Here is a 26493-nt window from a genome sequence, read left to right on the forward strand (position 1 = left end):
AATTTTAAACGACCAGAGTATGAAATGTAAATTTAGAATTGTTTAAAAATTGAAAACGTATCTTTTACGATAATACCTAAAAAAATCTCATCTGAAACCGAAAAATTATTTATGAAAGAGTAAGGTTATTAATTTTGTAATTTTGTATTTAGTAATTGGGCAAAAGGTATTATAAACTAACAGGAAAATATTATTGATTTAATTGCTATTTTTTTATTACTTTTTTTTTCTGTACTGTAGACGAATTTTTCGTCAACCTAATTGATTAAGGCAGTTACAACGATACTAATAGATAATTTAGAGGTTAGATTATGCATGGTTATAAATACGTAACTAAAAAAACCCCGCGTAAAATTCAAATCAAGTTGAAATTTTACTGCTATTTTGAAATGCGAATATTTGAAATAAGTTTACTGTGAATATGTTTCATAAGCATGTTTAGCCAAAGCTGTATTTTTTAAATTATTATTAAGAGATCTTCAATGTTCTCTATTTTTAAGATATAATGGTCTACTTGTTTGTCCCATGCGGTTTTTTTTGGCATTTTTTACAGGAATGTCTGTATACACAGTTGCATTTTTTCCCTTTTTCGATTTTATTTCTTGTGCTTTGAAATAATATTTTATTTCTGGTCAGCTGAGAAAACTAATTGGATGTTACATTTTTTTTTAATTCTAAAAAGACATTCTTCAATATATCGCAAAACTATTAATTTGTTCTTTTCTGAGTTTATGTTTGAATTGTTATTAATCTGTATAATTTGATTTTTTTTTATTTTCTCGTGAAGTTCAGTGATTTTAGTTTTTAACAATACTAGTGGGTAGTCACTAGTGGTAGTGGGTAGAATTTCAAAGTAATAAATAAATTAATTAATTAATAACCTAACTCTTTCATAAATAATTTCTATTTTAGATGAGATTTTTTAGGTTATATCGTAAATGCTACCTTTTTCATTTGTTAAACAATGCTAAATTTACAACATATATTCAAGCGATATAACATTTTTCAATAATAAAATATATGTAACCAAACAATGAGAATCATAGCGACCAAATTAATTGAAATTTCAACGTAGTCTTGAGCGATTTTTCTTTCATCTCCATAGTAAGTAAACAGCAGAGACTGATAAGCACAAACAAATGAAATAAGTTCTATTTTATTCTTTAACATTTGTATTATGCTACTATAATAACCCTTGAAAAAGACCTGAAATACAGGCTGAATCATTTCTGCAAATTTTTCATGATCAAAAAAATTTTAACACCATAAAAAGCAGTATAGGCCTTAACAAACATTATTTAAAGAACTATTTAAAATTATAAATGATACATATTTCATTATGAAAATTAAAGTTTAATGTATTGATTAGGTCTACAAGTATGAACAAACATTCTAATTAAAGTTCTCAGTATTAAGCTATTTAAATTTGAATAATAATAGTTGCAAAATTTATTTAATTATTGTGGATAAAATATCAGAATGTCGAGTTTTAATTTCTAAATGCTACATTTTTAATCTTAAATTTTATGTTTATAATTTCAATAAAAACGTCTTAAATTTGTAGAAATTTAATTGTTTGTGTTTGTTAAAATGTTCATATTTAAAGAGTTTTAAATTGAAATATTTATTATAAAAAATGTACTTGTTTATTAATATTTAATACAAATTCTGGAAATCTGAGAAACTGTGAATTAAGAACTTCGCAATCAGAAATTTTTCGTTTATTCTTTAAAGTTGTACAGTTTTTAGTATTCGAAGAACTAAATGAAAACTGTAGAACTAAGCATTCTTAAATTTCAAAGCATGAAATTGAAAATCAAATAACTTATTAGTTTTAAAACAGAATATTTAAAACCTTAAACATTAAAATTCAAGAGTTTATGAATTAAACATAAGCCGATCGCAATTGGAACGATTATAAATCTAAATATTGAATTTTAAAATTACTAACTTTTAAAGAACGTTTGGAGTCGTCCGATTTGGGATCTGTCCTATTGAAAATTATGTATTTCTATTAGAACGAACTTCAAATAATTCAGTGTTGACGGCTTAGAATTTTAAATTCTTTAATTTTCAAATAAATCCCACTAACAATTTTTTTTACATTGATCCAGTCTTTTTAAGTAACATTTGACATTACACGAAATTATTGTTGTTTTTTTTAATCCTCCAGTTTAGGTTTAAAGTTTTTAATTTAAAAAGCTTCAATTTGTAAAATTTTAATCTTTTAAAATTTTCAACTAAGCAATTGCAATCGAGTCAATATATTGTATTGCTTTTTCATCTTTAAACGTTTATGAAGATCGAATTTTTAATTTGAAAAAGTTAAAAATTATCTTTTGAGCTATTTAGCTCCTAAATGAATAAAAAAAGGCTACCTCTCATTTCTTCAGCCGGAAAGCTGCAAAATGAGAATCGAAATTTGAAAGGTATAAATAAAATTTAAAATATTGCTACTTTTATTTATTGAGATTATAAATTTGTCGAATTTTTTTTAGATTTCAAGAAGTGTACTTAAATCTGTTAAAGCTTCATATGTTTGGAAAACGTAACTTTTTTGTGAAGTTTTTCTAACTAATTAAACTTTAAAATAATGTTTATCAGCTTTTTAAAACTGTTGCACCTATTTCAAAATAGAAAAAGTCATTATTCTCATTTACAAATAATGACGCCAGGTCTTCTCAACTCAGCCAATTCGATTACCTGGTAATTTAGGCTTCGCATTCTGATTAATTTATTTGAAATTAAACAAAAAATCTTTTCTGCTGGAAATTGCTGAAATTTGCACTAACTTAAAGCAAATTAGCATCAATCGCTGCTTGCTTTTTTTATTATAAAACAAATTTTTTTACGCCTGTTACTGCATTCGTTATACACATTGATTAGATCTCTAATTGATCTATTATTGAATGTTGGATTTTTTCCAAGTTTTTTATAGCTTCAATTTACATGGATTTTAAATACGTTTTATACAATTTGTTCCTAAGAATGCAAATTATCATTGACTCGAAGATTTTTTATTCTAGAGACAATACTGACGGGTGGTATTGAAATAACACATATAAAAATTTAGTAATGAATTAGTTTGACTAGCGCTCATTTAACGCAGAATTCCATTATGGAATAACAAACATTATACAACAAAAATATGTTTCTTCTGCATACTAATTTCAGGTATCTGTAGTAATATATAACTTTTTTAAAATGAAAATCGAGTTATTTAGAACATTCATTATTTAAGTTCTGTCTGTGTAAAATGTATTGTTAGAACCTGCATTTGGGCCGTCAGGCAGTGGGGTATTTCTGATCCTTTCGTAAAGCCTTTTCTCATATTCATTCAATTTTTGCAGGCCCTTATTACCATTTCTACCAGCTCGTACTATAGAAGGTTCGCCATAAACTAGCAAAATTTGACCCACACGAAAGTGGTGGATAGTTGACGGGTTTGCTACTGGTGGGTTATACGCTGATTCTGTAAGAAATAATACATCAATTATTATTACTGAACGAGAAAAAAACCAGGCGCGCCTTGAGCGCAATTTTTTGATTAAAATTACAAATAATAGTCATGAAAAATATTCACATTTAATAGTATTTGATATCTGAAATAAAACAGAAAAAAAAGAAAAAGATAATAAAAGTGTTACTATTCGTCGCATTTGCGGGCTAAATGGAAACCTAATGTTATTTTTATAAGTTCTGCTCGAGAGATTTTCCGGTCGGTGAATTTCAAATCTGATGACTGAATAAAAATATTCACAACCCTAAAAAGCCCCTTACAGTAATTTCTAGTCATATCGGATAGAATTTTTCATTTTGGTCCACCAAGAATCATGAAAATTAAGCGGAGTGGCTATTTTGCCATGCATGTTGGTCGAAATAGCCGACGGTAGCTTATTTCGACATACAGTTATGGACAAATCAAGTAAATTATAATGAACAGAGTGAAAATTAAAAAGGCAATTGTAATAGCACCAGCGATATATGAGAATGACATGCGCGTCAATCTAAGATATCAAAAGACATGGCTTAGAGGTGGTTCTGACCACCACTGGTAGGTGGCGCAAACATCGAAAGCGAGAAATTTAAATTTAATTATACTTTACTATTATAGCTACGCATGAAAAATTTCAATTTTAACAAAATGAAAATAAATTGTTAATAAAAATATAATATTAATAATAAAACAGTCACACAAAAAAAGTTCTGACCTGGAGGTCTGAGTATGTTTACTATACGTTTTTGTGGTCGCTGAATCCGAATCCGGATCCATTTGACCCCATCAGATCAGAATTTTGACATAACTTCAAAAAACCAATATAGCGGACACATTTTGGAAAAATTCATCGGATTCGCTTGAAACTTGTTACTCGCTGGTTTTCGGGGTCGCTGATTATGAATCTGATATTTATTTTTCAAAATTCAAAATGGCGGATCCAATATGACGGAAACTTTTTGGAAAAATTCATCCATTCGCTTGAAACTGGTTACTCGGGAGTTTACGGGGCCGCTGGTTATGAATTTAAAGTGATCTAATTCCAATTTCCAATTCACCTAGAATTACCCTATACCTTGTGTGTTTCTGCAGCCAGGGCACCTCCCCGTGGTGACGGCGGGCAACGGAGAAAATGCGTGAACCGGCTGAGTCCTTGGATCACGGCTTTGATGCCGTCGTGGCAGACACAGGTAGGAAACGTTTTACGATGCAGGGTTTCGAATCTCCAGTATCGGCGGCTGGTCAGGGTGGGAAAGCGGGCTAGCAGTCATCGCCATCATGCAACCACAGCTCTACATTGGTTGGTGACTTGGCTAATGTAGAGTAAAATGCGACAAGAAGAAGTAACAATCCATCTCGTGAGTGTGATAACAATCGTGATGTCTTTTATTACATTTGCTGTGAGTACGAAGTTGATTCAATGCGAAAGAAAATAAATGATGATATCAAAGTTACGTAAAGCAAATTTTCGGCTTGCCTATTGGTGACCATTCATGGGCTCTCAATATAATTTGTAATTCTTGTCGAGTAATGTTGAACCGTTGGAATAGAGATGAAAATTAAATTAAATTTTCTAGTCCAACAGAGTGGAACAAACCTCTTCGTGAAGAAGATTTTTTTTGTTTGAATAAAGTGAGTAAGAATTACACTATTTAAGAATAAACACAAAATAGAGTACAAAAAAGTGACATCAGTAAAGGCTCCAATTTTATGCAACAAAAAGAAAAAAGAAACTGATTTTGAAAATATTAACGAAATCGGACGTACCTAAATGATAGAAGTTGATAAATATGTGTCTGAGTCTGAGGATGAGAACGAATATATTGATAGCGAAAACGACTTTTCTCTAAATGCTACAAAATCAGCTCCTAAATTAGTTTTACAACTTGAATTGAATAACCTCATACGGGATTTGGGCTTGGCAAAAGACAGTGCACAGTTCTTAGCTTCGTTTATGAAAACGAGAAATTTCCTAGAACCTTGCACAAAAGTCTCAGTGTATCGAAATCGAGACTCTTCATTTAAAGCTAGGTTTTATAAAACAGTATGTCAAAGCTTTTGATAAGAACGGTAAATGTTCCAGGCATTTTCAAAAGGTATTCCCTAAACTTTCTGATGCCAAAATAAAAGAGGGGGTGTTTGATGGTCCTTAAATTCGGAAACTGTTCAGGGATGATGAGTTTATCAAGACGATGAATGCTAAGGAGAAAGCAGCCTGGCTTAGTTTTCGACCAGTTGCCGAAAAATTCCTAAGAAACAGAAAAAGTCCACAATACAAAGAACTAGTTGACAAGATGATCACGGACTATAAAGAACTAGCATGCGTAATGAACTTGAAGCTGCATTTTCTGAAATCTCATCTTGATAAATTTCCGGAAAACCTGGGACACTTTAGTTAAGAACAAGGTGCACGTTTTCACCAAGGTATTAAAGTTATTGAAACTCGTTACTAGGGATGCTGGGATGTTAATATGGATGCAGACTATTGCTGGATGCTACATCGGATAAGGCCAATGTCGGCGGTCTATTATTTAGTAAAATGAACGTGAAAATATAGAAATCTAGACTTCTGGAGGTTATTGCAAAATCCTGAAGTAATGGGGTTAAATGGTCCTCGAATTCGTAGTTGGAAATTGGAATTAGAGCACTTTCAATTCATAACCAGCAGCCACGAAAACCCGCGAGTAGCATGTTTCAAGCGAATCTGATGAATTTTTCTAAAAAGTGTCCGCCATATTGGTTTTTTGAGGTTATGTCAAAACCCTGATCTGATGGGGTCAAATGGACCCCGGAATCGGATTCAGCGACCGCAAAAACTTATAGTAAACATAGTTAAACCTCCAGGTCAGAACTTTTTTTTTGTGTGGCTGTGTAATCTTCACTTAATGTTAGAAAGTTACGGATTTTTCTTAAATGTTAGATTCTTCTTTGCCTTTATAGCTAGGAACGAAAAATACATAAACATTAGATGAAAAACATTTAAAATATATTTTTCTAGGAGGTTTGAAGGGCTCAACCTCTCTGAATCTCTTAGCAACAAAATATTTTGTGGTTTAAAAAAATTAAGAGGCACCTACTTTCCTGATTAAAGAAAAAAGATTTTTCTGAAGTTATCAGTATTTGAATGTTGAATTTTTCGATATTTTTCATGGGAGATGTTCGTACTTCTGAAATGTCATGTTCCCTAAACTCATTTTGTTTGAAAAATCACTCGATTTACGGGCTATGTATCAATAAATGATAGGCAAGCTCATTCTTGTGAATTCGGTGAAAGTGGTTCTAGAAACAAAAATTAGGTTGCGTTTGTGAACACTCATTGTCTTTTACATTTTCTTCTACATTTAAATTAGACAAAAAAAATTGAAAAAGGAAAATAAGGTTGAATTAATTCAAAAAGTCGAAATTTTTAAGTAAATATATAATTATATAATACGAAAAATATAAGACAATGTTTAAGTTAAAAAAGACGTATATAATTAACTCCCGCCTCTAGCACGCAACTGCGCATGTGCTTCTTGTAGTTTGTATGACCAGTAGGAGGTTCTGGAAGCGCTAATCGATCAAATTCTATAATAACCGCCCCTTCAGGTCGGCTTGGCAAGTTCTCGCCGCTTGCTTGTCCAACGAAATATGTAACCTGTTGTTCTTAAATACAGTGAAACCCCTCAATAGCCCTTACTGATATAGCCCTTCCGAGAATTAATTCATTGTTGTGGATGGAACTAAAAGGTTCTGCGGAGGGTTACGGTGGTCACTCAGGTGTGACCAACCAGGAGCGTTGAGGTAAGGAACTCGAACTTAATGACCTACCTACGTAAATGCGGCACGATGTTCCGTTAGTTAACTCAAAGCGAGGGACATTCCTAAATTAGCACAAGGAGTCAAGAGGCGCAGCAGTGGGGCTCCAATGCCTACTGAAGTCGATGGGACTGATCGGATTACAGTGAAACTCTTCTAGAGTGGGTGAAAACTAACTCGTTATATCCCGCAGTGCCATCTGTCCCGCGAATATATATCGCGAAGTTATTGGAGCAATATTTATGAAAAACAGAAGTTTACATCAACTAATTTTGATCCAAGATTACATATTGCATAAAATACGATTTAAAATGTATTATTTACTATAAGATTTCTTGTTACTATTCAATTCAAATTTAAATTTCTTCTAAATAGTTTACAACTGGTGACATTATCATAGCGAACAGTAGGCTCTACAAATCGACAAAGAAAAATAAGTAGCATTGGATAGAAAGAGAGAGAGAGAGGGGTATCTATCGATACTGTAGTAAGGGGTGCGCTAACGCGATGTAGTGGGGAAGTTGGAACTTACCGACAGCCCCAAAATCGGCGCTACAGAAGAGTTTTACTGTATGCATGTACTTATCTCTATTTGAAGTGATTAATACTTCTGGCGATCCTGACCTATTTGAGGCGTAACATTTTGGCGATCCTGCGAGGATAGTTTTTCAAAGAATCAATTTCTACGGAATATCAACATCTGAAAAGAAGAATATCTTTGAGACGAACATAGAGAAAGATAGAAAATGTTTCTACGGGAATCCGAGAAGGTAAAAAAGGAACTTTGGAATTCTACGGAATTCATCAAAGACAGCGAGGAGAGCTTAACGGGACTTACAACGAACCCCGGACTTTGCTAAGGTAAGTGCCGTTAACCAGAAAAGTAATGTTCATTGTTAGAACTAGTGCCTGAACTAAGTAGGGTACTAGTACGTAAAACAATAAAATACGAAATTCGCATAGAAATTAACTGAAAGGGTACAAAATAAACAGCGGTTGAACCCTTTGAGGCCCGCAATCAGGCAAAAGAGAAAACGTTCTAGCAACGCAGAAACGCAACGCAGAAGCAACGACGACAAATCAGAGTTCAATGCAATACTAGAACGCGGCAGCCTACGCCCAGGAAATATCGATCTGCGCCAGGTAACCGCCCTACGACGTAAAGACGCAACAACGAGGATTCTACGATTTCCAAAGAAAAGAAACAGTGAGTGAAGAAGATTAGTTCGTAAAAAGTGATAAAAAATTGGTAAGGAATAATTGTCTTTGAAAAGTAAATTTGCAACATTTTATGTTATAAATTGTTATTTAAACTCTGGTAAACCATTAAGCGTGCGACAGTACACACGCTCATGGTGGTCCCTGGCCTCTGTGTTAATTGAAGAAGAAAAAAATGCTTTGAGTTTACTTTTACAGGGAAATTGAAGTTGGGCAAATCCAATTAGAAAACAGAAAAAAATGGGCAAAGGAAAATTGAAAGGAAATTAGTCAACCTGGAATTTAAATATTATCGAGAGAACAAAAGTTACGTGACGAAAGATACATCAACAGATATAGAATGATTTGACTATCGCAAACGTCAGGAGGATGAAAGGAATAACGTTTTTTTAAAAAATAGTTGGGATTTAAGTGTGAATTTAGAACCAAAAGACCTAACAATAACACAAAGATCACAGACGATAAAAGCGAAGGCAAAAAGCAGTAGTAAGAACGACTCGAACAACAGCGCACACATCACACCCTCCACCTAATAGAATCAGTAATTCCTCGGCGTTTAACTTTTCTACTATAACACCCACTAGACCACCTCACAGTACGAATAACGGAAAGTGTGTATACCAATATAAATTCCTTTGAAAATTGTTTGTATGACGCGTGTATGACGCATAAAATTGTATGACGCGTTACGACAAAATTTATTTTTAGTTAGGATCAGTATCTGCGTTAAGTTCTAATTTAGAAAACATAAAACAAGGACAAACGGACTTTAAGTTAAAGCCCAAAAATGCTCTAGTTCTTTGGAAGTACACAAATCAGCAATAAAGATGGATATAGGGCGGCGAGAAGCTCAACCAATTCTTACACCATTACCTAATAAACTCATATCTGTGTTTTCGCGAGCACAGATGTCAACACTTATACCCAGGCCTTATGCAAGTACAACAACATACTCCTTTAAAACACCGAACCGAACTTCGCAGGCCAATGCTACATTAAACCCTCAAAATTTTCAGAATACCCAAAGCTCCAAACGAAAACCTCAAACTCAAATCAGGATAACGAGGGAACGGCAAGAAGAGGAAAATTCCTGAGAAAATCAGAAAATGACACAAGAGGTGATTCAAGAACAGACAGACTACGAACAAGCGGCCGACCATCAGTAGTATCTGGAAAATTGCAGCCTGTGTAAAGAAGAAGAGCGCATGAAAGAAAATACCGCTTATTAGTAGATTCGGGATCTTCACTTAACCTGATACAAGAATCCGCTCTACTATCAAATCAATCGACTCATAGATTTCTGAAAAATTTTATAAATGGAAATGACAAACATCAATCAGACAAAGCAGCATACCTTTGTTACCTAGGAAAGAACCACCTCTTTCCCATTATCGATGCTATGTACAACGTTAACTGAGGATAGCATCAATTTAAATTCAGGTAAAGTAATAAACCTTGGATCACAAATTATTATTCAAGCATAAAGTATTTACTTTAGAAGAAACACAAAAGTTATTAGATAAAGGAATAATACGACACTCACAATCACCTTTAAATTCACCATTATGGGTAGTTTCTAAAAAGGGAAACAAACTTAGGATGGTAGTAGATTATCGTTAAATCAATAATGACACCGATCAAGAGGCATAAGTTGTCTCAGTAATAGACGATATACTCGATTATTTAGGACAAACGAAATTTTTTTCAGTTTTTGATATTAGCGCAGAATTCCACCCAACACCGATGGATGAAGAGTCACAAAAATGTAACGCGTTTTCAACAACTCAAGGAACTTTTCTGCAATAGCAAAACCTCTGATCAGCTTAATACCAAAATAAATAATATTCGATTGTTTGGACAGAGAAAAGGTTGAGACATTCTCTACTAGGAAATCCCTTCAAAATTCAAACGGATTATAAAGCTTTGGTTTGGCTTCACGACGTAAAAGAACTTGCAACAAGATTACTTAGATAGAGATTACGCGTTGAAGAATACAAGTAAGAGGTAGTGTATGTGAAAGGAAAAGAAAACAAAGCAGCTGATGGCTTGTAGTGACTCCGATACCGACAATGCAACCAATGATTATCAAACAAACAACATTAAAAGAAAACCCTATAACAAACGATAGAGTCAAAATTAAACCAAACGTAGAAAGTAAATTGTTTAAAGATGTTAGAAAATCAGACACGCATGCTCTGTGGTGCAAGAAACACTCGAAGCTATCGCACTTTTCGCACCAACGTCTGCGAAACCATGCCGAACTACTCCAAAAAAAGGGGTCATGTAAGCAGAACGCCTACTCTATCACAGCCAGAACAAGTCGGCAACAGAAAAAGAGAGGCGACACTAAGACCAACAGTGGGCAGGCATCCGATAGAGGAAGAGCGATGCTTTATGACCCGAAGAAACATCAACAGCCAGGTTTCTCTCAAGCCTAAAGATCTCTTCAACTCGCTATCAAGATCGGCTGGGCAAGACAGTACGCGTCCCGCATTCAGTGTGTGATTGCCTACATCACATCTGGCAGGAATTTTACCGTCAAGGTGCGACAGTTCACGCGCGAACTCCGGCCCCGTTATCACATACGTAACAAGTAAAAGCTGCTGACCATCAGGCAGCATATTATTAAAAGAATACGGATACTATCTGACGCTAAGAAAAGTCTAGAGCGGAGAGAGAGCTGGTTCAGAGAAAATCAACAGATTCTCTCTGACCCACGTCGACTCTTTCAAGCACCTCCAGTTACTTGTCGAACACCCGCCCAAACCAGAGGAGGTCGAAGTATTTTGGAGAGAAGTCTACGAAGTGCAGCATAGACTGGATGAAGTCTCAGATAACATCAATAGCTTCGAGGAGCTATGTGATGTTCTCATAACACCTGATGAAGAATGCCCACCCATCACTACCCAGGAGGTGAAAAAAGTATTAAGAGGGCTGAACAACTATTCCGCTTCGAGACCAGATGGTATCAACACCTTCCGGTGAAAAAAGTTTCCTTCAACCCATCAGCATTTGGAACGTATTTTTACCTCATATTTAAAGTCGGAAGAATCAATTCCGGAGTGGGGGGTGGAGGGGCGCACAATTCTGCTGCCGAAAATAAGGAACTTAGCGACCCGAAGAATTACAGGCCAATCAATTGTCTAAACGCACTTTACAAGATATTCACAGCTATCCTAAATGATAAGATTGTTCGGGCAATTGAACCTGTGTGTCAAGAAATATATGAACAACGCGGCTCAAAGAAAGGCGTAGCAAGATGTCGGGAGAACCTGTTCATCGATATATTAGTCCGCAAAGATGCATCATACTACCATCGTGACCCGTCTATGGCCTGGATTAATTATCGGAAAGCTTCCAATTCGATATCCCATGGACTTATCATCTGTTTTTTGGAAAGCTTAAAAGTTCATCCGTAAATCGTGAGGTGCATAGACTCTTTGAAGCAGATACAGATACCCTTGATATCGGGACTGAGTGGTCTGAGTGGTGGGGCCAACGGAATGGTCCTAGTAGAAGGTTCTGGAAGTACTGATCGATACAATCGTATAATAACCGCCCCTTCGGATCGGCTTGGGGCGTTCTCGTCACCTACTTGTCCAAGGCAAACTGTAACCTGTTGTTCTTAAAAACAGATATACTTATATCTATTTGAAGCAGTTAATACTTCTGGCGATCCTGACCTATTTGAGCCTTTACATATTCTTAAGCAATAAAAAATTAATATTAAAATGATTAAAGAATAATTAGATAAATGGGTTCGTGAAGGTTCCTTTGTTCTGATCATTATTCCTGGTATTCTATGTGTTAGAAATATACATCTTTTTTGAGGTCCAGACATTGAAAATGCATAATTATCGTGTAATTATGGTTGAGAAACAAAATTTGAAATACTTGGATTGTTCTTGATTAGTTTGGTCAACTTTCGTTTGGTAATTCATACAAAAGTTTGGAAATATTCCTTAAAATTTGGGGAATTGAATCATTCTTACTGAGTGTAGGGAATCGTTCAAAAAATGTCTTATTTTTCACGTAGATTAGGTACATTTTCTAAAGATTTCTAAACTATTATCGTATGTACAGGAACAAGTTTTGCCTTAAAATATTTGATTAACTAGCACAATATTTTCAATTAATTTAAATATTTCTTTTCATCAATTTTCGTTTTCCAGGTTAGATTGTAATAAATGATTTGCATCTTACATGCAAAAGTTGTATCAATCGTTTTTAAATTTTTTCCTGTGCTTACTTTCAATAAGTGTCAATGTTTGATTTTTGCTCCTCTAAGCTGTTAGTTCGATAGAAAATCCGCCAGGGCGCGACGTGCCTCCTCTCTCGCAACAGAAATGTCGCATCTAACGTTTGAAAGATCAGTCGATGTGAATCTAAGTATACCCTAGTGCAGAGGCTATCGTAATGTACGAGGAAGTTTATGTTAGAGTATGGGAATTGGGTCTTCCATTAAACAATATAATTATGCTTTAGGGAAAAATCCTAAATTTTAAATAAAATTCCACAAAATTTTCGAATTTTAGCTAAAACACCTTAGAGAAAATTCTTTAAATTTTTATAAATATTTTACAAAAATATAGGGAATGTTCCCAAATCTGTTTTGGCGAAAATTATACAATTACTTTTGTAATATTTTACAAATTATTTGAGGATATTTTCCCCAAGGCGGGGTAGGGGAAATTCCAGAATTTTGGTGTATATTACTTCCACACGGTTTTGGTGAAAATTCTATCGAAAATTTGTGCCAGCGTGTTAGAGCAGGTATTAAATTGAAAACCTGAACTACCAGGTTGTATAATTAGAGTTAACAGCACTTTAAAAATTCCTTCGGATATAAAAAATGGTTTCGTTCCAAGACCCACTTCCTCGAGGGAGATGTGATTCTAACACCTTTCCTGTCAGGTTTTCATTAAAACTAAAAGCAAATTTAAGCAAATAAAATTGTCATTAAGAATACCTAACTTTTGTTTGTACAACTCTATTTACCGAATTAAAAATTCCGGTCTCCTCTATCATTCATCCCTATATGGCACGTAAATCCAGTGATTTCTTTGGCAAAATAAGTTTTAGGCAAAATGAAATTTCCGACAAATGAATACCTACCATTGTTTATATTTTTACGTTTTTATTCTAATGCGAAGGTATTGGTTTTATGTGTAAAATGGCTTTCGCGGATTCCATTAATTAACGACGTTTTGAAACCCCCTGAATCAGTAAAAATAGCTATTACTTCAGTTTCTGTCTTTGTTGTTGTTGTTGTCGTTGTTGTCTGTGAAGACTGTAATATTTGAAGGAATTATTCGATTGGATTCCCCTTTATCACACTTTATAACAATATGAAAAGAAAGGACAAGTTCGTTGTTCAGACTTTTTTGAAGAAATCGTAAAAAGTTAAAGCATTTTGAACATTTTTCAACCACTTTTTTTAATATTTAAAAATGTTTCCGACAGCTGTTTATATTAGATCAAAATGTGAATAATTTATTTCCATTAATTTGAACAAAGTCAAAGCACTTTCCATATATAAAAACATAACGAAAATTTATATTTGAAGCCAAACAAAGCGTGATATGGGAATAATTCGAGAGAAGAAAAACACGAAGAAAAATGACAAAAATAATTATGATGAAAAGCGCTGTATTAAATTAAAGATTATTATGGTACTAGTGACTAATACTCGATGACAGGTGCCCTTTCTAAACTGTTGAAATGTGATTACTAGATCACATCATCATTATATATACAAATAACTATTTAATAGACTAGTAAAATTAAATGTGATATAGAACTTGCTTTTATTCATTTCAATAAAGTACCTCTTGTAAAAGACATCTTATTTAGTAAATCCTCATTAAACTATATTACTACGTATAGTTAAGATTGCATTCGAAATAAGATGCGTCATGCAATGTCAAATATTCGAGGCACTTAGAGACGCTTGTATTGGCAAATAGCGTTGAGTCCGCGAGCCTTCTGGGAGTCTGTACCAGAAAGCTACTATCCATATCACGCAAGCGCAATAGCGCTACATTACCGCCGACAGTTTGCGAGTTCGGTCCATTCTCAATTGCACCTGTGAGCATCGTACTTTTCCATTCGTATAATCTATATTTTATAATATAATCAAATTCCAACCTAAAATCTTTCATCTTCAATTTCTACTAAAAGCCACTTTTATAACTTTTATAACTGTTACAGTGCGATACCTCCATACTAAATCTTTATTTTCCGCAACAGAATAAGTTTTTTCTATAAACTCTTTTTTTATTCTTACTCAGCCTCCTCATATTTCGAGAGAAAGTTTTCATTATGTTTTAAAATTGAAAAATCAATTTTCAGTCGTTGTTTATAAATGATTTTCAAAAGCCCTGAAATTTGAAACGGCAAATTCTTGAATGATTTACTGAGAAGTTGTTACTTTTTTTGTCAAACTCATTTTCTCCCAATTAAGCAACTTAATATCTGTAAGGAGTAAGTTGTTTCTGTCTCTTTGTGATTGTAAACTTCTACGTTTTACTTCACGAAACTGACTAATTTTGTTTAATCATACTTTTTTGTTTTAATTCAGAAACAATTCCAATAAGTTCTTTGTATTGGCTGCTTTTGTTTTGACTGTCAGATTTTTACTAAATAAGATTAGTAGAACTATAATCATTCCATTTTTTAAGCTATATTAGAAAATTAAATTTACATATTTGTTACTTATAATATATCTAAAAGCAATAAATCCCTTAAATTTTCGAGCTTTATAAATTGAACAAAAAAGCAAAATTGAAATTCATATTTAAATTCACCTATTCATATATAATGTGTAAAATGAAAAAATAGAAAAAAATATATTCCTGTGTTATCCCAGGCTTATCATCGAAAATCTTGGCTGAGATTTTGTCAACAGAATTTAAGCGATACATTAGCGTAATTAGAGGTACATTAAGCTAGCACCTCCACAATCGAATTTTTGAATTTTTCATAGCTCAGAATTTTGGGATTTTTTTGGGCTTTTTTGGGGCTGCAATAAAAATTTCTGGGCTCCTTTACTTTTTTCAAAAAATCAATTTTCTTGTGGAGGTGCCAGTTTACATTAACCCAGCACCTCCACTTCTTTAAATCACTAAATAATAAAAATTCAATTACACCAGAATTTTGGGCTTTTTTTGGGCTCTTAAAATCCGCGAAAAAAATTTTCCCTAAACCAACCCTTAATTTCCAAAATCAACCCCCTTCAAAAAATTGAAAATTTTCAGTTATTTATTAACGGGATATTTTTGGGCTTTTCTTGGGCTCCCAGAAAATACCCACTTCGATTATTGGGCTCCAACCCTTACAGTAAAAAATTAACCCCATTGAAACACGCAGATATTAAATTGTCAAAAAATAACTTTTATTACATTTTAGAGCTTGAATAAAGTCTCTGGTTTTTGAGCTCCTCGAAAATACACGCTACGATTTTTGGGCTTCAAACCTTAACGTCAAAAATCAACCCCTCTCTTCCACGTAAATACAACTGTGCCTGCAAATAAATTTTTGTACAATTTTTCAATGGAAATGGAGTCTCTGATTTTTGGGCTCCTCGAAAATACACGCTACGATTTTTGGGCTTCAACCTTTAACGTCAAAAATCAACCCACGTAGATACTACTTTGTCAAAAAATCAATTTTTCTAGAATTTTCCAATGGTAATAGAGTCTCTGATTTTTGTGCTCCTCGAAAATACACGCCACGATTTTTGGGCTTCAACCCTTAACGTCAAAAATCAACCCACGTAGATAGAACTTTGTCAAAAAACGATTTTTCTAGATTTTTTCAATGGAAATAAAGTCTCTGATTTTTGGGATCCTCAAAAATAACCGCTACGATTTTTGGGCTTCAACCCTTAACCTCAAAAATCAACCCCTCTCTACCACGTAAATACAACTTTGTCTGCAAATAAAGGACCCCGCACTAAATGTATGGGAAAATGGCCTTCAGTGGATTTGGCTGAAACTTTGTAATTTTTAAGGTTATAAGTGCCGGATGAAATATCCGTAAAAAAATATAAAAAAATGGACAGTTTTAGCGCTATGCGTCGCTAAGCGTTCAAGATCAGTGAATGAAGCGAGTTACAACAGATTTTGTTACAAAAGCGATGTCAACCTAGAAATCACGGTTCAGATCGTGGTCTGTCATATTTTCGCCTACACCGTTGACCGTTCTGAGAAGCGCGCTACATGAGTCAACGGTGTAGGCGAAAATATAACAGACCACGTTCTGAACCCTGATTTCTATGCTGACATCACTTTTGTAACAAAATCTGTTGTCATTCGTTTTATTCACTGATCTTGAGCGCCTAGAGACACATAGCGCTAAAACTGTCAATTTTTTTGGATTTTTTTACGGATATTTCATCCGGCACTTATAACGTTAAAAATTACAAAGTTTCAGCTAAATCCACCGAAAGTTGATTTTTGACGGTAAGGGTTGAAGCCCAAAAATCATATCGGGTATTTTCGAGGAGCCCAAAAATCAGAGACTGTATTTCCATTGAAAAATTCTAGAAAAATTTATTTGCAGACAAAGTTGCATTTACGTGGAAGAGAGGGGTTGATTTTTGACGTTAAAGGTTGAAGCCCAAAAATCGTAATGTGCATTTTCGAGGAGCCCAAAAATCAGAGACTGTATTTCCATTGAAAAATTCTAGAAAAATTTATTTGCAGACAAAGTTGTATTTACGTGGAAGAGAGGGGTTGATTTTTGACGTTTTGGGTGGAAGCTAAAAATCGTATCGGGTACTTCTGAGGAGCCCAAAAATCAGAAACTCTATTACCATTCAAAAATTCTAGAAAAATTGATTTTTTGACAAAGTAGTATCTATGTGGGTTGATTTTTGACGTTAAGAGTTGAAGCTCAAAAATCGTAGCGTGTATTTTCGAAAAGCCCAAAAATCAAAGACTTTATTCAAGCTCTAAAATGTAATAAAAGTTATTTTTCGACAATTTCATATGTGCGTGTTTCAATGGGGTTAATTTTTTACTGTAAGGGTTGGAGTCCAAAAATCGAAGCGGGTATTTTCTGGGAGCCCAAAAAAAGCCTAAAAATATCCCGTTAATAAATAACTGAAAATTTTCAATTTTTTGAAGGGGGTTGATTTTGGAAGTTAAGGGTTGGTTTGTGGAAAATTTTTTTACGGATCTTAAGAGCCCAAAAAAAGCCTAAAATTCTGGTGTAATTGAATTTTTATTATTTATTGATTTAAAGAAGTGGAGGTGCTGGGTTAATGTAAGCTGGCACCTCCACAAGAAAATTGATTTTTTGAAAAAAGTAAAGGAGCCCAAAAATTTTTATTGTATCCCAAAAAAAGCCCAAAAAAGCCAAAAATTCTGAGCTATGTAAAATTCAAAAATTAGATTGTGGAGGTGCTAGCTTAATGTACCTCGTAATTAGCTAGATCGTCCGGTATAGGCTTAGAGGTTTTGGGTTGTTAGGTAGGGTGTATTCGATCCCCAGGGGGTACCATTTTTCAGAGAGTTTGAGCGTTAGATTATGTTTGTAAGTGACGGTACGTGCAATTAAAACATTTATAAAATAAATTGAGTGCAGTTATCATAAGTAAAAGATTTTGTTTGCTACTTTATCATTATATTAATCATTTATTTTGAGATGCATTACTGGAATTTCTAACGACGATTCTACAACGCTTGTCTTGCATTTTGAAACGTATATCAGAATCTCTGTTTATTTTTCTTTCTATCCTTATAACTCGATCTTCCTTTCGTTCCTCTAAGGGACCGTCCATATATTGCGTAACACGTTTTTCTTTTGTTTGAATAAAGACGAGCATAAAATTGTTGTGAATTTGAGAATGACACAACGATATAAACAAAAGAAAAACGTGTTACGTAATATATGGACGATCCCTAATCTACCTCCGACTCTGCACGCGTTCTTACACTCAGTCCCCTACGGTCGAACCTTTAGTTACTCTAGCGACAAGCTTTCAGTATAAACCATTTAATTCGTATTTTTAATATTTGTATATTAATCTTTCTGAGATGGCCCAGCGTGAAAATTAATTTCTTTACTTTTCTTAGACTGAGTCACCTATTTCGAACAATGATCCCCAGGTAGTTCAAACTATATTTCTCTCCGTGAACATTACTTTTTCAAGGCAATACAAGATTGTCTAAACAGCTTCTTAAATTTCACTAACAAAAAATAAAAAATTTAACTTTTTATGGCAGCAAAACTAATTAAAAAGCAATAACTCCGTTTTGTGTAGAGCAAAGCAAGATACGAAAAGAGGTAGATTGACAAAAATTTTATCGCATAAAGAAAGGTCCGTCCACTCAGAGCCGCCATTAAGGCAAATTATAAAATTGAATACTCCATATTTTTTTTCTAATTTTGTGCCAAAAAAGATTTTTTTTGCTCTTTAAACTTCGGAGAAAAGGGTGGCCGCGCTAGCAGGACGTCCTCTCAGCGCCACCACCTACGAAAACTCACTAAAAATGATTATAATGCGATAAACGATAAGTAGAGATTTTTTAGCATTTTTCTTGTTCTATGATAGCATATATTATGTTTCCCAAAATACCACCCCTAAGTTTTACAAAACTACCCCCTGTGATCAAAAACTTTTTCAAAATGAGAAAACTACCTTCAACAATGTAAAAATGTCATGCATACTCACCCATCATGATCAAAAACGTTTTAACAGCTAAAAAAACCCCTTGAACAATATAAAAATAATTTAGGACTCAAAATTAATATAATGAAACTTGCAAATTCACCTCTCATTACATTATTCCTAAAACTACGCTTCCACGTGAACGTATGCAACAGAACGTATATATGTATGAAAAAATCATAAAAAAATAATGAAACTTAGAAGACACTGTTAGCTGATAATTTTTTCCTCTTTTTTTGCTCTTTGATAATATGTAATACGTTCCGGAAAAACTACCCCTAAGTCATACATACCCTCCCCTCTTCATCAAAAACGTTTTAAAAGTTGGAAACCACCTTGAACAATGCAAAAATGATTTAGGACTTCAAATTGATTACAGAGTACTTCAAAATTTCCCCCTCTTCATAATTTTCCCGCAAAACTACACTTGCACGTGAATATATGCAGCGAAATATACATATGTATAAAAAAGCATTAAAAATAGTCCCACTTAGAAGGAACTGTTAGTTGATATTTTTTTGCTCTTTTTTTGCTCTCTGATAATATATAATACGTTCCCCAAAAACTACCCCTAAGTCGTACATACTCACCCCTCGTGATCAAAAACGTTTTAAATGGTAAAAAACCACCTTCAACAATATAAAAATGATTTAGGACTGAAAATTAATCAAATGAAACTTGAAAATTTGCCTCTCCTTATAATATTCCCATAACTACCCTTCCACGTGAACGTATGCAACAGAACATCTTCCGCTGGAAGATGTAATCAATTGGAGTTTTAAATCACTTTTACATTTTTGAGGGAGGTTTTCCAACTTTTAAAACGTTTTTGATGGCGAAAGGAGGGTATGCATGACTTAGCGGTTGTTTTTGGGTAACGTATTACATATTATCGAAGAGCAAAAAAAGAGCAAAAAAATCGACTTATAGTGTTTTATAAGTTCTATTACTTTTATCCTTTTTCCATACATATATCTTCCGCTGCATACGTTCACGTGGAAGAGTAGTTTTTTAGGAAAATTACAAAGAGGGGAAAATTTTCAAGTGTCATGTAATTAATTTGGGATTATAAATAATTTTTGCATTGTGAAAGGTTGTTTTCCAACTAAGTTGTATTATTTTTTATGTTTTTTTCATACATATATATGCTTCGCTGCATAGGTTCACTTGGAAGGGTAGCTTCGGGGAAATTATAATGTGAGAGAAATTCACAAGTTTCATGTTATTATTTTGATTCATAAATCATTTTTATATTGTTCAAGGTGGTTTTTTAACTTTTGGAACGTTTTTAATCACGAGGAGTAGGTATGTATGACGTAGGGTTGTTTTTAGGGAACATATTATATATTCTCGAAGAGCAAAGGAAGAGCAACAAAATATTGACTAACAGTGTTTTCTAAGTTGTATTATTTTTGATGATTCTTTCGTACATATATATGTTCTTCTGCATACGCTCAATTGGAAGAGTGGTTTTCCGGTATAATTTAATAGAGGGGAAAATTTTCATTCGGCATATAATTAATTTATTATTCTAAATCATCTTCACATTGTTCAAGGTAGTTTTCCATCTTTTAAACCGTTTCTGATCACGAGGGGTAGGTAGGTATGACTTAGGGGTAGTTTTTCAAGAACGTGTTATATATTATTAAAGAGAAAAAAGAGAGAAAAAAAATATCAGCTAACAGTGTCTTCTAAGTTTGATTATTTTTAATGATTTCTTCATACATATATACGTTCTATTGCATACGTTCACTTGGAAGGTTAGTTTTGGGAATATTATAATGAGAGGCAAATTTTCAAGTTTCATTTTATTAATTTTGAGTCCTAAATCATTTCTATATTGTTCAAGGTGGTTTTTTTTAACTTTTAAAACGTTTTTGATCGCGAGAGGTGAGTATGTATGACTTAGGGGTAGTTTTTGGGGAACGTATTATATATTATCAGAGAGCAAAAAAGAGCAAATAATATCAACTAACAGTTTCTTCTAAGTTGTACTATTTTTAATGCTTTTTTTATACATATATATGTTCCGCTGCATAGATTCACGAGGCACAGTAGTTTTTCGGGAAAATTATGAATAGGGGGAAATTTTGAAGTGCCATGTAATCAATTTGGAGTTCTAAATCATTTTTGCATTGTTCAAGGTGGTTTTCCAACTTATAAAACATTTTTGATGACGAGGGGGCGGTGTGTATGACTTAGGGATAGTTTTAAGGTAACGTATCATATCGGAGACGAAAAAAAGAGAAAAAAAATATCAACTAACAGTTTTTTCTAAGTTTGATTATTTTTTATGCTTTTTTCATACATATAAATGTTCTGCTGCATACGTTCACATGGAAGGGTTGTTTTGGGGAAATTATAAAGAGGGCGAAATTTTCAAGTGCCATGTGATTAATTTGAAGCCATAAAATATGTTTACATTGTTGAAGATAGTTTTCCCATTTTGAAAACGTTTTTGGTTACAGGGGGTAGTTGTGTAAGACTTAAGAGTAGTTTTTGAAGCAACGTAATATATAACATCATAGAGCAAAAAAAATCTCCACTTATCGTTTATCGCATTATAATCATTTTCAGTGAGTTTTCGTAGGTGGCCTGATTGAACATCCTGCTAGCGCCGCCAGCCTTTTTTCCGAAGTTTAAAGAGCAAAAAAAAATTTTTTCAGCATATTTTTGGCAAAAAAAAGGAAAAAAATATGGGGTATTCCATTTTATAGTTTGCCTTGGTGGAGGCGCTAAGTGGACGGACCTCTTAAAAAAGAATAGCAAATTTATCAGGAATTACTTTTTGGTAGGATAAGTAATTTCAGTTTAATTTGTTTATAAGAACATTAAAAATAACGAAATTATATTTGTGTACATCGATATAAGCTACCAGAGTAAGTGAGACCAAATTTATTCAAGATTTACACATTTTTTATGAATATTTTCTTTGCAGGAAGTGTAGTTTTTTTAAATCGTAAAACGCAAGATAAAAAATTATAAAAACAATTATAAAAACAAGGCAATAAGAATTAGAATATTTAAATTGCCATGCATATTATGAATTGTAATGATATAAATTTATTAAGATGATACATGTTTTTGCGCAGTGAAGGATTATTTTTAATGCCAAATGAGAAACAAATATCAAAGTTATCATGATAAATACAATTAATACTTTATTTTGCAAGATGTAGATGCCCAATCATAGGCAGACGTACATAAAAAATATATTATATTTGATATAAAAGTCTCGAGCATAATGTAGAAAAGCTGACATTTTAAACAAGATTGAGTTCAAAGCACGAGCGCGAATATACGAATGCCCAGATGTGAGAAAAATAAAAATTCCAAATGTGTAACGCGCGATACATGCCTCAGCGAGCGGCAGGCATTTTTTTATTTGAAAGAATGTATTATTTTCATTTTTCTAGCAATTTCTTTGTCCAAAAATTCAACTGAATAGGCATTTGCATTTTCCCATCCAAGGAAAATATCAATACCAGAAAAACTTAAAGAAAATCTGTATCCAAGAGAAAATCTGTATCCAACAAGAATGCTTATTCCCGTGGCTTGGATCAGAACAAAGGAACAAATAAAGTACAAAGTTAAATTTTTGAATAAAGTTTTAAAAGTTTTCGAGAATAGACAATAATAAATTTTTTTGTCTAAAAATGTTAGTTCTGTAAGCGTTTGTAAAAGAATAATCAACATAAATAAATCATTTTAGTTAATTATATTGCGAATTTTATTAATAAAGTTAAATTGTTAATATTTTTACATTCTTCATATTTATTTCTTCATTTAAAACAAAAAAATCGAAACTATCGATAGTATCGTATTTTTTATCCAATATGACGATAAATAAAATGTCGATATATTTTTTTCGATATCCTACGACTATAATTTATTGCATATTTGATAAGGTGATTAGCATATAAGAAATGAAAATGAAAATAAATTGTGAAGTGCAGTTTTCAATTTTCAAACGTTAATTATTTTTGACTAATTGATTTCATGTCTTGCAGAATCGTTATCCACGTGCAATTATTTTGCTTTTGGATAGTTTAAGGCTAATGTACTTTGTCGTGATTACGAGTATTATTTGTTAATACTTAAAAAATGTATAATATACATATATTAATTATATGTAGCAGCACAAATATGAATATAATTTTACATTATAGGAACTTATACGGCACTTCTCTAAATAGTTCATTTAAAATTGTTCAACCTCACAAAAATTAAAATATTGAAATAAGCAGTATCGAAATGAATCAATAAATATAATAGAAAGCATGAATTTCCAAATATTAATAAATAGTAATAAGAATATATAATTTAGTATTTTTTGCATTTAAGAAGAAACGTGAAAACCACCAAAATTTAATGTCAAAGTTTTCAACAGTAAAGATATGAAAATATTAACATTGTAAACTTAACTAAAAGTGATCAACAAAAAAACGCATGTTAGTATTACTAAAGGTAGCAAACGTTGTACAATTTTCTGAGCATTGAAGAAACTTTGCAGCGAGAAATTATAAAGTAGGAAAAATTTTAGAATTTTTCTATTAAAGTAATATAAAATGGTAGAACGTTTTTTATTTAACGACTTTAAACAAGAACATTATAAATTATTGGGTAGGTTAGTTATTAAGGTTAAAGCAAAATAATATTCACTTTAAAACACATATACTTCAATATTTTCATAAAATAAAGAAGAAAAAAAAAATATAACTGTTCAAACTTTTCGCGCCCGATGAAAATATCAAAGTTTCATTGGGGGAATTTTGATGATGCACAGGACCATGCTTTGTAACGCGAATGCCCTAATAATCAGACGTTTATTGTACCTTTAAGAATTTATTTAATTTATTTAATTCTCGACAATATAATTAGGTTTTAAACCAAAATATGAAATTTTTATCTAAAAAAATTGATAGTATGCCAAAAACTGGAAAGTAGACTTTTCAATCGCAAATGATGAACTTTCATAACCAAAAATAGTTTGATTTTCTTATCGGGTTCTACTGGTTCAGTTCACATTTAAGTGAAGAACCGGGAAAAGATGGGAATATTTCAATAGAATTTGAATCAATTGTCCACTAAACCATAACATTTCAAATAAACAATGAAGTTCATTTTAATAGTTTTAAAATATCAGGTTAGAGAACTGGAAATTAAAGGAAAAAAATAAAATTAGTTTTTCCTTGTACACTTTTGATTTCAGACTACAAATAATTTTAATAATTGCGAAATTGTATGACAGTATTTTTGAAATTTCTACACTGAAAAGAATCATTCTTAGTACAAAGTAAATTCATTTAATTGAATCCTATTTCCTAGCATCAAGAAAATATTTTTTAACAGAAGTAATTTTTATTTAAAGCAAGCATATATCTTTTGTTGATCTAAAAAAATGAATTATTTGGCTATATTTTCTTAATTGAAATACAAATTTCTTACATTCAAGAAAATGATTTTCTTAATTCAAACGGTCTAGATTCGTTGAAATATTATTGGTCGTTTAAAGAAATATATATTTGATTCAAGGAGTTCGATTCTTTGAACTGATTCGGGACACATTTGAATCAATCATTTTTCCATACTTGAATCAAGAATTTAGATTTATTTGAATCAAAAAAATAATAATTTAATTCAAAATAGTATTAATTAAATTATAGTATATATTTTTTTTGTCACAAAGGGTTCATGCATTTTCAGCAATGGAGCATTTATTTAGATGAATAAGGTATTCTGTTTACGTAAATTCTTATTTCTTTAGTGGAGTAAGATATTTCATTTAATTACTAGAATTAAATTATTCATGACAAATAAACATTTGTTCCAACGAAGTAATCATTTTTTTGTAATCAAAAATTTAATAATTTGGCGTCATTTGTTTCAACTAAATACTTCTTTAGATTAAAGAAATATATTGTTAAATTAAAAATCCATGATTTTGATTTAAAGAAATATTTCTTTGGCGTTTATGGTGAGGTTTAAATACGGTTTGCCGCTTTAAAATTTTCATGTCACGTTAGCGTCATGGTCAACGCTGTGGACTATACACTCGATGGACCAAAGTTCAATTCCTCCTGGGGTTGGATTTTTTATCGAATTTTTCTGTTTCAAGTTCATCAAGGTTTCAAATTATGTAATTTGTTTGAATTAAATATGTATATTAATAATAATAAGTATAATTTAGGCTAAAAGAATCCAGTTGCTTATTCCGGAAAATATGTACTACAATTGAAGTACTGACTACTTTCATGCACTAGCGCATGGTCTAGACCAAAGAAATATTTTTTTGAAGGAAGGGATATATTTTTGTGATTTAAATATTCAGAAATTTGCTGTGAGGAAATATTTTTTTAGGCCTATAAAATATTTGTTTGACCTTAAAATATATTTCTTTCCTTTAATTCATATTTCCCCACACTGAGAAAAAGGTTTATTCGTAGTAAACAAATATCTTTATTTGCGCGATTGCCTTGATAATTTGTTAGATGTTAATAAATTTATTATTTGTTAATGTGTGTAATATACTACTGAATAGTACCTAGAAGTTGACCGAAGTCACATGTTTATTACTTGTTAAATTTTCACATTGTAATATTTCGTTTCTATATGTTCTGGCCAAATCGATCGAGTATTCGCTGATTAATGTCGGATCGTTCCTGTGAACACTTAACTTTTCAAATGTGAATAGTCGATTCAGTTTATGGGAATGTTGATTTGTTAACAGTTAAGAAATCAATTCTTATATAAACATGTGCTCAGGTTTCATTTACGGCTAAACGAGAATATTCGCGCATGCGCGTACGATTAGTGATTTCTGAGAATTTATCATGTCGATCAGCTGTTCCGATCGTTTCACGGTACGAGATTTATCATACTTGGTGTATATCAGTTTCTACAACTATCAAATTGTTTGAAAAAAGTTGGTGAAAGTGCGTTTCTACAGTTTTTTCCGATGGACATAAAAGCGGCTTGTAACAAGTGGGAATTGGAGTTTTTGATCCCCGTTTTCGAAGGTAAGTCACAGAAAAAAATACGTACTGCACGTGTCGCATTTGATGCTGTGTATGGCGTTTGGAAATAATACTGTTTATAAACACAGAAAAAACAAACGTTAAAAATTGATTCAGCTAAAAAATCGTGGGGTAATCTTGGCATGCAAATACATGAAGATCAGTAGGGTAAAATGAGTAATAAGCGGTTCCTCCGCTATTTTCAGATCGATCTTCAATTTTTGTGTTGATGAAAATGAGGAGCCATGTTTCGGAATCGTTTCTAGGATCATTGTCAATAATTCGAATGA

Source organism: Belonocnema kinseyi, chromosome 1 (assembly GCF_010883055.1).
Source record: "Belonocnema kinseyi isolate 2016_QV_RU_SX_M_011 chromosome 1, B_treatae_v1, whole genome shotgun sequence".
In the NCBI taxonomy this organism is placed as follows: Eukaryota; Metazoa; Arthropoda; class Insecta; order Hymenoptera; family Cynipidae; genus Belonocnema; species Belonocnema kinseyi.